The 14,420-nt window shown below is 45.0% G+C and overlaps 1 pseudogene; it reads right to left on the bottom strand.

The window, feature by feature from the left end:
• Positions 1 to 8,600: 8,600 nt before the first annotated feature.
• On the bottom strand, positions 8,601 to 11,500 carry LOC124661507 (annotated as a pseudogene).
• Positions 11,501 to 14,420: the final 2,920 nt, after the last annotated feature.

A 14,420-nucleotide genomic window follows, 5' to 3' on the forward strand; every position in this document is an offset into this window, starting at 1 on the left:
TTCATTATTAGGGACTAGTTAGGCACTTAAGTTGGATGGATCTATATACAACAAGTATGGGTAGTTTTGTTACTAAGGTTGATCATAGGTATTATATCAAGGAATGATGGTCAAGGTGATGCTATGAGTTAGGGTTTACTATAGCTTCACATTGGCTTTACTAAGTAACACTAATGGCTTCTAAACTAGATGGTTTATTACTTCATAAATAGGATTTAGTTGGATAGGAGCATGTGATGTGCATTACTACATAAGATTGTTATTAAGATTCATCATTATGGTGCTACTAGGTTTTGATGGTTGAGTTTAATTTCAATGGTGTGATACTAGGTATGGGGATCAATGGTGCTAATCCAATTAATTAACAAGCTAGGGTTTATACCTATGTGACACTAGTGGATCATATAGGTTTAATCAAAAATAAAGACATGAAATGATAATCTTATGTGAATTGGTTTTTATCCTAGTGGAGCATGATCATGCATTTGTTTCTAACTAGTGTTTTATAGTTATAGATGAAGCTTATATAATCATATGGGCTAAACCCCTAGGGTTTTAGGATTGCAGCTAACTTAGGATGAGCACATAAAATAATGGGATCAAGGTCTTACTTATATTACAATTAGGGTTTCTAAATTATGGTACAACTCTAAAAATGATAATTGGCAATATAGGTGTGGTGACTAATTACTTTTAAACAAAATTAATAATGGTTGGACATTTTATTAATTTTCACAAGAATTAATAATTAGAGTAACTCCTAATTAGGTTTAATTAAAAAAATTAGGGTTTAACAATTGTTATTAAGTTTTAAAATACTTAACTTGTTAACTAAAGATGTTTAAGTAAACAATTTTTGGATTAACAACAATAATATTAGCCTTCCAATATTTTCTAGATTTATTATTATTTAAAGAAATAGAAAATAGTAATTTACAAATTAGGGTTTATGAATTATCACTAATATTTAAGTGAATGCCATTATTGTAAAGAAAATTGGTCTTATCATTTTACCTAGTTACTGAATAGTTAAAATTTAATTTTTGAACTTAACTATTTATTGAATTCAGTTTGTATTTAAAACAATTAGAAAGACATAATTAATAAAGATAAAAATAAGTGAATTTTTATTTTGACACACATTTTTGTTTTATATTTTATTTGAATAGATTTTATTTTTGTGAGCATTTTGATATATTATTCATATTTTTCTGAGTTGAAATGAATTTTATCTATTTCTACAGAGTTTCAGCTATTTACTGGTTTTTAAAATTAAACCTAAATACTAAACGTGCCGAGACATATCTAACCCTGGCCACTGACAGGTGGGTCCTGTGCCAGGTCACCTGCCTCGTTGGCAGTTGACTGGTCAAAGTGGTCAACGGGTCCCACTGCCACGTCGACATCACCGGCGGCTTGACGCCGGCGAGTCAGTACGCGACGGTGACGCCGATTTTGGGCTCCCCGGGATGCGCTGCTAGGTGTTTCTGAACGAGCACAACTAGACGAATCGAATGGTGGTGTTGGTTTCGAGAGGGGATCACCGGAACTACACCGACGATGAGCTCTGCGGCGGTGCTACTCCGGCGAGAATCAAATCAGAGGCTACGGGCGATGCTAGGAAGCGAGAGTAGGTGCTATAGACGCGTATGCTCACCCTGAATCTCAAGGTGTGGTCGGCTCCGGCGATGGTTGACGGAGACGACGGCGTTTGGAGATTTCCCGGCGATGTGCTGCAGAAGGGAACGCCGAAATTGCCCTGATTCCTTGCTCCCCTTGTTGCTGGGCTCCTCCCAGATGCTCCTTGAGTCCAGGCGCTCCTCCTGGACCACGCGCCGGAGGCTGGAGTGGCCTCCTTCATCGGCTTCGTCTTCGACTCCGGCGAACAGATGAGGATGAGTGTGCGAGATAGAGGTTGTCTGAGAAGAAATGGAGTGGTGGAGGCGAACAAGGCGTGCATGACGATGCCCTCCACCTATTTATAGGCCAAGAGAAGCCCTGTGGCCTCGACACGGCGACGACCATGGTCGGGAGGTGGCGGTCTCTGGAAGCTTCTGCTTGGTAAAGATCTTCTCGTCCGTGGATAGGCTCGGACGCGAATCGAGTTGGGCGCGGTTCTGAGATGTCTGGCGACTTCCGGGGCAAGCTTATCGACGACGAGATCGTGGCCTACTGGCTTGCAGCGGTGTCGTGCTAGGGGACGACGACGACGATGACGACGTGTTTTCTCCTCGCACGATTTTTAAAGCCATCGAATCGGTATCTGGCTTGGGCTGGGCTGCTCCTGGTCCGTTGCTGGGCTGTTTTGGTGGGCTGCACGGTCCAGGACAGGTGAGTTTCCCTCTCTTTTCTCTCTTTTCAAATTCCGTTTTATATTTATTGATTTGAATTTGCTATTTGAATACAAACTGATTTTCTTGTTTTGTTTTCCAGGTGTTAAATTATTTCAACATCAATATCATTTGAAAATCATGCTCACAGCATAGTTTTGTTGTTTAATAAATATTTAATATTTTATTAGATTGGGGTTCTAATGAGATATAATTAAAATACACATGGGTTTAGGTATTACTCTCAATTCTTTTTAATTGTGAACCAAATCCATTCAAGTGGTTTGAAATATATGCATGAGGAACATGTTATTAGGTTTAGCTAGTATGCTTAACCATATTGGTTATTCCTATTTATTTAATTATGCCTAAACTTTTAAAATAAGTGGTAATGAGGATGGGTTGGTTTATGATTTTATGTGTATGATTGTTTCTAAGGGTTTAAGCAAAGTGGTTAGATATCAAAGTGGAATTGGTTATTGGTTTCACTCTACTCACCAAATGGAATCTAGTCTTTAGGTATACATGGCTTGGTTTATACTTCTGATCCATGATACACAAGTTAGGACATGTTATTTTATGTGGGATGGATCCCATGTGAAAAGGTTTAGGGTTTTGGTAATGCTCACTAGTTGAAGTATAAATGGGCATGAGGCATGGCAGGATTCTTTTCATGATCCCAAGTGATACTTGGATTCAAATGTGGGCTAGGGTTTTAGTTGGGATTACCCATGTGATACACAAGTTTGAATTGGGTATAAGCATAAGCTTTGATTGTGTTTTATTGGCTAGCTAGGGTTACTTCTCCATACAAGACATGAGGATTGGTTTGGGGTTAACTACTAGTGATATACTTATTATTTCATGAGAAGAATGAGATCTATGGATCACATATATAGATTTAACTTATCATCTCAATTAATAAGGTAAGATCATGCATTAGACATGATCCATTTATTCCTCACTAATCTCTCTTCTTTAATACTTCTCCCAACACACTCACTTAGATTCTTAGGGTTTATGATCATCACCCAAATTGTAATGATCAAGGTATTGGCTTCCTTGTGGTTTATTAATGAATCATGTTTCTCTTCTCCAAGATCAGTATTGGTCCATATATTTGAGTCTATACCTTTAGCTTGATCTCTCTTAGATAGGTAGGGTTTTCTCTAGGGTTTAATGGAATGAGTTTGGATGAACAAGTTTGAATAGTCAAGGATTGATAAAGAATGAATATGAATGTCCTTGGCTTGGGTTCAAGTATTGTAGTTGAGAATATACCATGTGAATCATGGTAGAAAAGTTTATCTAGTAAGACATGGAAAAGATAAGTAAAGAATAGTTTCTTAATTAATTGGGTTCTTAAATTTATAGTTGAACAATTATTCATGTGTTGTTGTAAGGAATGTCATGTTGAGATCTTTTATAAGATCTTATAGTTGACCCTTATTTAAGGTGTTATTGTTGTTAAAACTAATTCCTTTTGATCTAGCCCATAGATCAAATCATCTCTACCCAAAACAGGGTTTTAGCAAAGATCACAGTGAAGTTTATAGCGCTTGACTTGATGATCTACTTCAATTCCAGCAAGTCAAGTGAAACTTCAGTTACTGTGGTAAATTTTATCTGTAAGCGCGAAAATTTCCCGGATTTTATATGCATGAATGCAATGCGCACTTTGGTGTTCTCTCATTTTGTTGCCTCTAAACCTGGGATATTACACCTCGGCTAGAGCGGCATCCCATCGGGCTCTCTTGGCCTGCCGGCTGGCCGTATCTGCCTCGGCATTGAAGCGGGATTGGTCCCGCATCGCGAGCTCCAATGCCATGGCCATCACCGTGACCTCATTTTCCAACTCTTGGTTCTCTCGGTCCACCCGCGGTTCTCCCACCACCTCGTGTGTTGTGCGTTGACCGTTGAGCCACCATGGCAGACGACTGCTCGGCCGCTCGCATGACCGCCCATCGATCGTAGCAGGCCTGGGTCTGCGCCGCGATGAGCTAGCGACGATCAACGTCCTGCAGGATGGTCTCAAACGACGCGAACAGAGCATGCTGCTTGATGGTCATATCCATGGCCTCCTCGTCCCAAAAGTTGTCGAGGTCGAAGTCGTCGTTGCCTTTGTCGACCCCGTCAAGGCCGGTGACGTCGGCGTCCATGGCCGCGAGCGGTTGGGCCTCCGTCCCCATGGCGCGCAGGGCATCCTATGATGCCACTAATTGTACATGTGCCGCGGCGAGCCTGGCCTAGGCCTTTGCCAAGTCCGCCTCGATCTGCACCCTGAGCGTGGTGGCGTCGACCATGATCATCGCCGTCGACCGCGTCTGACGAAGCAGGGACTCCGTGAAAGAGCAGGTCGCTCATATTGTGCAAAGACATCCTTCGCTGCCTCTGCCGGCTCGGCTTGGCAGGCGTACCCGGCAGTCTCCTCTGCCTTGAACGCCGGCCTAGCGACGAGCTCCACCAAGTCCATGTCGTCTCCATTTATAACCACGACAGCGCGCGGGAATCAAGCTGCCACGGGCGGGAACCAACCAGCCGCATGGGAAGCGGTAATCGCTGGCGGGAGGACTCGACAGGAGCTTAATCGCCATCACCCTTCGCAAAGAACCAAAAAAGAAATAAGTCAGCCTGCTAGAATCAACCTGACGCAAATAGACATGCGGACCGATTTAGCCAATTTCGAAGTCCGCAGCGCAATCCATATTTAAACCAAAACGGATTAATGTTCGAAATTCGTCTGCCGAGATGACCTCAACTTTACTTAATTTCAGTACAGATGTCCTCAACTTTACTTGATTTCAGTACAGTACGATCTTGGCGAGAGAGACGTGTCTCAGAACTATACCTAGGCATGCTTTGGGGTTGGTCTCGTGCGTCTTTTTGGTAGGACTCGACACGGAATGGACCACTCACTCAGCACATTGTGATCTTGATACGAGCTATAAGCGCCGGTATACCGCTCACCAGACACCGAATAATAATTTATCTCTTTGATACGAGCTATGAGCTTGCCGGTAGCTTTTACATGATGAAAATGCAGATGGGGCTCCACGATTTGCCGGGGTGTCACAGAAGTTCTTCAGGTTTTCAATTCGCCTACCATGCGTAGAAAAGACAGGCCCAATCGTCCAAAGCCCCAAAAGGCGCGACGGATCACGTTGCCGCGCACCCGATTTTCAAATCGCCTACCATGCCTACGACATCAGGATAGCCGGACAGACAGGACGGCTACCCAGTACCCACCATCGTTGATCCTTGGTCTGTTGGCTTCTACTGAGACACCACTTCTGTAATCTCTGTCAATCTCCATCAGCATGGAGCATTTACCAACTTTTCTGGTCATGATCATCGATGCGACTCTTCTCATTAGACAGTCATCATACCAAATCAAATCAACGACTCCGCAGAAGAGAAGCACAAGCTCACACGACTAGTTAACTGCACCCTACAAGCTAATACAGCATTGACTAATAAGTAGTAACCAAATTTCATTTTCTGAAGCTCTGGCGTAGATTGTCGTCTCAAGACCTTGGAAGCTGAACTGCCAGGAAAAATACGCAGAGGATTGCGAGGCAGAGTCACTAGCCCCGTCTACCGTTATCATATACTCAAATCCGTTCAACAGCAACTAGCTTTCGCTTGCGGCTAAAATCCATGGCGCTGAGAATCTAGTCTCGCCGGAGCTTGGACGTGCTGTAATTTTCAGTATGATCCATGTCTTGTAGTGCTGCCGGTGGGAGAAACCGTGGAAGGGATAGGACAATCGGACCCCTCATGATCGGAAAAGGGAATCAGATGATGACGAACCGTGGATTTGTTGCTGTGTCGCGCAGGATCAGGTCAGGATGCGCGACAAGACAAGCGGGGTTTGGACTTGTCGTTGCTAGCCCGTGAAGGCGACGCAAGTAACTTTGGATGCCAACCAATCGGGGTACGGTACGGAGGTAAGAAACACAAGTTAGGTATACTCTCAATAATAACCGCGTCCTCCGATCCAAATTACTCGTTGGAGATCACGCACGCATTTTAAGACAAAATTTAACTATTAATTTGGTCAATAAAGTATAAATTTTATGGCTACAAAATTTATATCATTAGATTCGTATTCAAACAAGGTTCCTAATGGTATAATTTTTGTGACATATACTATTTCATATTTGATTGACTAAAATAATGGTCAAAATAGTTTCTTAAACTATGTACGCACCTGTTAAATCGACATGGATGAAGTATTACCTACCTAACTCAATGAATCTGCGACAAAATATCCGCCCTCAACTAGCCTTGGGGCCCACTTACAATAGACACCGTATGCAGTAGCCATCAAAAGGCGCCCCTCCCCCCCTTTGCAATCATAGAGCGATGCCGCCGACCGCTCTGCCCCCCCTTGCCATTGCCAGCGCCGTCTGTTCTGGCTGCAGCTTGCCCTATTTGCTGCCGTCAGCTCGAACCCGCCCACTAGCACCGACGCCCAGGACTTGTTCGGCCAATTGCGAGGCCGACCGTGAGCTACGAAATTATACACCATTTTAGTCAGTTTGAGACATGTAGACTTGAACATTCACGTATCCTTGTCGATCAAGTTCTTCTTCAACACCATCATGGAGATCTCGTCGGACGAGGAGTCAAACGGCTCTTCGGAGGTCATGATTTCCGCTGCCTCCCTCATCCATGACCACACTGAGCGACAGAAGCCGGTGCACTAGGGCTCAGCGAGGCCTCGCAGGGCCAATGCAGCACGCAATCGAGACTCGAGAGGCTTGCCACTACTGGCTCCAACGGGACTACTTCCACCCCATGGAGCCGGTCATCCCGCTGAACCTGTTCCGACACTGCCTCCAGATGTCAATACTATTATGCGAGGCGCCAGGGACTACGATCCATATACTTATGTAATTTTCCCAACTTTATGAATAAGGTTTATCAAATTAAATTATATTGGTTTGCTGCTATTAAGGACTAAACTCCTCTTGGTCGCTCCCGCCCAAGCGGCTCCAGAGGCACCCAACCTCGATCCCATCGATCCTCCTCCATCTAGTGCTCCTGGCTAGCGCCATCTCCAACGCCAGTGGTGGTGGAGACCCCCTTCTTATCAAATACAGAGGGTAGGGGAGTGCATCACGGCGACATTCCATGGGCTATGATGGGGAGATGTCGGCGGCGCAAGGCGGTGCGGTCTCGGGGGGGGGGGGGGGGGCGAGGTCTGAAGCCAAAGTGGCTAGGAAGGAGGCAATCGATGCATGTCGATACTCCGACAGTGGAGGTGGCGGGTTTGATCTGGGCCTTAGGGTCGGATCTAGGCCAGCCAAGGCTGCTGTGTGGAGTGATGCGGGCATGGTGGCGATACGACCGATTAATTTCTCGCTCCTCTGGCCGAGTGGGGGGCAGCTGGTGTGCTCGTATAAAGTGGCAGTTCTAGGGTTCCTCTGGCGACAAGACAAAGATCTGCTTTTGATTCTTGCCTTCTTTGATCTGGATGGAGTGTCAAGTTTTGGAAGGCTCCGTCGGAGAAATCCATTGGGCGTCTCATGCCTGGAGATTACTGGATCGGATGGGACTCAGAGCACTTGTGTTTTTTTCGACCGTTTGGTTTCAGGGGGGAGCGTTATGAAGCTCTGCTATTTGTTGCTATCATATGACATATCTTTACGTTCCTTGGTAAAGTCAAAGACGGAGAATGTCATGGAAGCCGAGATCTGAGGATCAGTAATGATGGTTCGAGTATTTGTTGCGATCAATGAGGAATTTGCTTGGTGATTAAAGTCTCGTAGTAGTGGTATGCAAGTGGGAGCGACAACACATGAAAAGTTTAAGTCTTAAAGGTGAAAATCCAAAGTATTGCCATAATTGGCTGTGCCTGCTTGCCTGGCAATAATCTTGTTGAAGCTATATTGTTTTGAGAGCATGTACTTTCTTCAGGGTGAAATCTATGATCTATGATAGGACGACGACGACGTTTGTGCACTGTTTCTTTATTTGATGCATTGTTTTTAGAGAATTCGGACTTCAGCTAGGTATTATGCTACAAGGTTTGGATCTTGTTTTTGTAGCTCCTTATTATTTTGGACTGGATGTGTACACCCGTAGTGCCATTAGAGGACCGCATTGTTGCAGGGGATAAGTGTATGGTATTAGCTTTGTAAATTTTTTTTTTGTTCAAACTCGAATCCAACCGGCCGGGCCAAGCTCCCCTTTCAAGTAATGTTCGAGCAAAGCTTGAGCTTGGAAGAAAGCTCGAAGATCAATTCGGGAATGCTCGGCTTGCAGTTTATAAAATTAAGCAAAACTACTTTCTCAAGCTATTACATTGCAACTATAACTATACCACGATTGTATAACAAGTACAACTATGCTTAATGCATCTGATCATAAATATTACAGTAATATGCAAATACAGCTTTAATTCTAGACTCGTACAACAATTGCAGTGCGAGGAGGAGATCTCATATCACCCTTCTGCAGAATATATACCACTATCATCGTCATCCATAATGTTCTGAAATGATGTTGGGAAGGGAGGCAATTCAATGTCGAGAACACCTTCCAACATACGAACGACTTGCCCCATTGACGGCCTGTGGATCTCGTCATCCTGAATGCACCAGCAAGCAACCCTACAGGTAATATCCAGCTCCTTTACATTGCCATCTCCTCCGAGCCGATCATCGAGCAAGCATAAGACATCTCCTTCATTCACTTTAGCCGCAGCATAAAGGGGGAAGTACCGATGATTTCCAAATCTCATGTTCCGAGTTGTCCTCTTCCCGGAGATCAATTCGAAGAGCACAACACCAAAGCTATAGACATCCACCTTGTGAGTAATAGCATGGCCATAAACCCACTCTGGTGCGAGATAGCCGATGGTTCCACGGAGAGTGGTTAGCACTGCATTGATGTCCCGCCCGAGAAGCTTCGCCATGCCGAAATCAGCAATTTTGGGGGATAATTCAGCATCCAGTAGTATGTTCTCGGGCTTGATGTCACAGTGTATGATGCAGTCACTGCATTCCTCGTGCAGATAGGCCAAACCTTTAGCGATACCGATGGCAATGCGACGGCGAAGATGCCAACTCAACACGGTAGTTCCTTCTGAAAATATATGAGAATCCAGAGAACCATTTGGCATATACTCATAGACCAGCAGCCTTCTGACCCTTTCCGCGCAGAATCCTAAAAGGCGCACAAGATTGGTGTGTTGAATCATACCAAGAGTCTGTACTTCTGCTCGGAATTGCTTATCTCTGTGCCCAATCCCTTTAAGCATCTTCACGGCAACAACAGTTGGCCCTGCAACAGTTCCCTTGAAAACACTTCCAAAACCTCCTTCTCCGAGTTTGTCGGAGAAATTTCTTGTAGCTCTCTTGAGCTGTGAATAAGAGTAAACTGAGAGAAAGCCTTCCACTTGAGTCTGTCTTAGAGATCTCTTGTATAACCAGAAACACACCAGCATGACAAGAAGAGCAACAACTATTGGGCCAATAATCAACATGACAAGTTGTATGTGTGCTCGCCACCATTTACCATGAGAACCTACACGCATGTAAATCTTGGTTTTGGGAGTGGTATTTCCTAGAGTCAAATTAAGCAACACGTCATACCATATCATGCACCCAGAGTCATGAAAGGAATATGCAACGCAATAGCATTGGCTCAGACAGGCTGCTTCACAGTCTTCACTAGTTTCTTGCCTCGTATACTGAGGGGAGTCAGGAAGCCCTGCAGGTTGTCTAACAAAATAAACTTGTCGGTGGAGATGCCGCCTTTGCAATGGGAGGGCATTATCCTAGAGCAGCCGCTAACAAAATGCCCAAGCTCCCATTCATCTGGATCATGTGGTCTGAAACCATCAATGCATGTGCAGGTTCCTCTGCTAGTGCACACACCGAATGCACCACAACAGAAAGCACTGATTTTGCAGCTGGAAGGATAGCTCCACAGAGGCTCCCAACCAGTAATCGTCGCATTATTTACCCACCTCAGCATACTTACTTGCCCCATATTCAGTCTCAGGTATTCGAGATCATTTGGGTTTTCCGGATAATTTAGTCGGACCGAGCCGCTTTCTTCCTGTGTTACCATCTAATCCGGTAATGTTCCAAAATGGTCACCCCCATCCATTAACATGGAAAATCCCATCTTCCTACTTTGGTCAATCACGAGTGTGCAATTATAAGGAGGCTTGGAAAAAGTAAGCGAGATGTTGGCTCCGGTGGCCAGGTCCAGACCTAGCGATGCTCCAGGTAGCAGGGCATCAACTGGATGATCAAAGCTCTGCCATATGACCTTGGTATGGGTGCTCTGATCTTTCACAACAAAATTCCCATTATCAAGGAGAACAGCCACAGCACTGGCTGACTCATTTGTTGCTGAGCCCGATGTCCAGAGAACAGAACCGAGCTCCTTAATATATAATTCACCTGCGGTGAGGTACAAAGTTGCGTTGAGGAAGCTGGTGATAGGAGTTCTGCGCCCTAACCAGAACTTAGCTGGGCGGCTTCCTACCAGGTTCTTGTACTGTATCCCCAAGAAGTGCTTGGTGCCACTTGGGGACGGGGAGAAAAACCCCAACTCAAAAACGCCATTTTTGGAGACCAAGATTTGGTTGCCAGAGATAGATTGACCAGGAAGAAGGGTATCTGTTGCAAACACAGCTTGCCTTCCATCAAATACCAGGAACAAGTAGGGGATCAATGCAGCAAAGAGGACAGAGATAGAACACTTGCAGCTCATTTCTTCACGTCCAAACCAACTAGCTATCTATCTATCAAGGTAGAAGATGACAAACGCAAGAAATGATCAATATATATAAAGTTATGAAGGGATAATCTCAAACAAGAACAAACAATACATACCTCAAGCAGAGAAGCTTCAGGCTGCTCTCCTCTCCAAGGCAAGCAAGACTCAGCATTCGACACTCCTGAAGTTTTCAATACATGTGGTTGGTTGTTTAGAAACAGGAAAACAACTTGTTTCGGCGACCTTGTATTTAAACTGATCAGGACAGCTAGCTGTCCAAGTGGAAGCATGGTGAAATGATGTGATTTGACTAATCAAGAATGAAATTTACCGAGGCTAATGGTGTTTTACCAAACATTCCATTCAACAAGGATTTCAGATACATGCATTGTTCTAGTCTGCTGAGTGCTGCCAGGCCATATCCACACACCTGATAGTGACTTGTAGTCACTTCCAAATGAGTCAATACTTCTATTTTTTTTTTGAGGGAAAATCGGTGAGCTTTATTGATTAACCAGAACTATAATTCTTACAATCTTTGACAAGTAGACTCGCCACACAGGGTGGTCTAGCCTCATCCAAAAACCCGCTCTCACACTTTCCTAGCTGCGCAAGAGTGTGCGCTACTACATTGCTCACCCGATTAATCCTTGACAGTTCAAAGACAGGCCGCCCTCTCATGATCGCCTTTGCTTCCGCCAGGACACTCCACAATGAAGAGCGAGTCCCTTCCTTCGTCTTCAATGCCGCGATCACATTAGCACAATCTGACCTTGGCATCTTCTCTCCATCTGTTGAAGCCCCTCAAAGCAGGCTAGGAGCCAGGGGCGGAGCTCCCCTTAGGGCAAGATGGGGCAGCTGCCCTACCTTTATTTCTGGATAAAAACTACATATATTCACGTATGTTCTTATATGTATACAATGTTCATTATTTTCTGTTATGTAAATTAGACATTTTGGTCACATAAGAACTCAGATTTAGATGTTTAAATAGGCAAACGAAAGTTTTAGAAGAGGCACACAACTCTCATGTCTTGATTTATTTTATTTGATATCATCTTTGCAAATCCTTTTGGCGGTCTTGAAGAACAATACTATGAGGGATAAATTTCGAGAAATTCCCAATTTCAACACAATGAGAGGCTACTCCGTGATTAGTCTAATATACATGCAATCCTTACATATCAAAGTAATTAAAAACATGTGCACTTTTACAACTATTAATATGTTAGTTCCAATAATTATTTAAAACTTATCAAGTTCATGAATAATAACATTAGAAACATCAAAATAGTAGATATGTTTCGTATGAGCGTGCTATATAGAGTGAGATATATTCAAAAGCAAAAAATGCTATACCCATAGGCAGATCTATACGGGATTTATTTACGGGCATGACGTGGATTTGAGTGATTGGAAGAGAGTCCTGCACCTTGCAAGATCTCATACGGTCGCTCGCTGGTTGCCAACTCATCCCGTAAAAAAAAAACCCGTACGAATCTCCCGTAAGTGTAGCATTCTCATCGTGCTGAAACTAAGAAAGATTTTTTAAAAGAAGCTATAGTTTTTCTACTGTCTACAACTTTTGGATGGAAATAAAATTTCACTTTTGGTATGTTTATAGGTTCTACTTCTATTTAAAGATGTTGCTATTACCTTGCGTTTATAAATAGTATACCAATTCAAATAAACAACTTTTACGTTGAGTGATGCGATCAAATCTTGATTGGAATCCTTTAAAAATTGAAAAAAATTGACTTGCACAATACAAATATAGGGGAGGGGGCATCTGCCCCCCCCCCCCCCAAACTACCCATGATTCAAGTTAAATAAGGCCTCGTTCGGTTGCAGAGGGTCAGATACACCTCGGATCTGAACCCTGCAGGGATTTGGGTGAACCCGAATCATCACCCTAATCCCCCCTAACCCCTATCTCCATAATCCCTGCAAATCCATGCTCCTGTTGCACATTCGGTTAATCCCCTCTTCCCAGAAGCAAAATCACAGAGGGTAGGAAAAGCAGCGAGCAGCCAGGGCTTCAGTCCGAGGCTCCGAGCTCCATGGTGGCGTCGGTTTTGAGCAAGGGCGCCGAGACTAGGGGAGGAACTCTCCTCCAGTTGTTTCCGCAGCCTCCGACCTCTCCGTCCCCGATGGCGCCGCCGACCTCTCCGTACCCGAGGGCGCCGCCGCCCTCTCCTTACCCGAGGGCGCCGCCGACCTCTCCTTACCTGAGGGCGCCGCCGACCTCTCCGTCCCCGAGGGCGCCGCCGTCCGCCGGCCGTCGCTGTTGTTGCCTCCCCCAATCACGAGCGGGGTGGGGGAGAAAGGCTTGCGTTTTTCTCGTACCGGCTCGGGGTAGATTCCACGGGTAGACAGACGATTGTTTTCTCCCCCGTGTAATCGACAAGTTTGGCGGGGTTTGGGCCGGTAACTCGGACCGGGCGGGGCTAACCGAACGCACTTAACGGGCTGACGGGGTTTACTCCCCGGCCGTTTTTATCCCGGCCTATCCACGGGGGTTGGGCCTCGAACCCGGTGGGGTAGGGACTAACCGAACGAAGCCTAATAATGTATGCCTATGATTTGCCCTACCAAACTTTTAGAACGTTAGTCCCCTGCCACTGCTAGGAGCTCCGCTTCCTCTGCGCTAGCGCAATCAGCAATGGTTGACCAGCTCGACCAAACTGCTTCTCCCTGGTGGTTTCGTGCAATTATACCAATACCAGTACGCCCAGTGTGTGGATCCCAGCCAGCATCCACATTCACCTTAACACAGTCATGAGGCGGCTTCTCCCACTGTGAAGTTTGATTCTCCTCCCTCGCTCTACTGGCATGGATAGGTACAAGCGGGGCTTTACCTTTGGTATCAACCTTCTGATTTATTCCTTCCAGAGAGGACACATAGCTTTGCAGAAAACTAACAGAGGCATTGACAGATGCCTTGCCGTCTCCATGAACCACATTGTTTCGATGATGCCACGCTCGCCATAGCAGAAAAATAATTCTGACCCGCATCTTAGAATCAACTCCTGCCAAAAGATTGAATAGCCATTCGTCATTGCATGCAGCGAAGTCCTTCTCCGAAGGGAGCATCCAGACTTTCCTCATACTGGCGCGCAGTGCCGAGGCCAGCGTACACTTGACAACGGCATGGTGCTCATCCTCGATCTCCCGCCCGCAGATTGAACATTGGGGGCAAACAGATGAAATTCGCCGGTGCAAACTCCCCTTTACGGCAAGCGAATTTGTTGCCAGACGCCACGCGAAAACCCTCAGTTTCGGAGGTACAGGACATTTCCAGATTATGTTCAATACTTCTATTTTATTTTATTACATTTTCGTTTTCCCCTT

This window comes from Lolium rigidum, chromosome 6, assembly GCF_022539505.1.
Source record: "Lolium rigidum isolate FL_2022 chromosome 6, APGP_CSIRO_Lrig_0.1, whole genome shotgun sequence".
In the NCBI taxonomy this organism is placed as follows: domain Eukaryota; kingdom Viridiplantae; phylum Streptophyta; class Magnoliopsida; order Poales; family Poaceae; genus Lolium; species Lolium rigidum.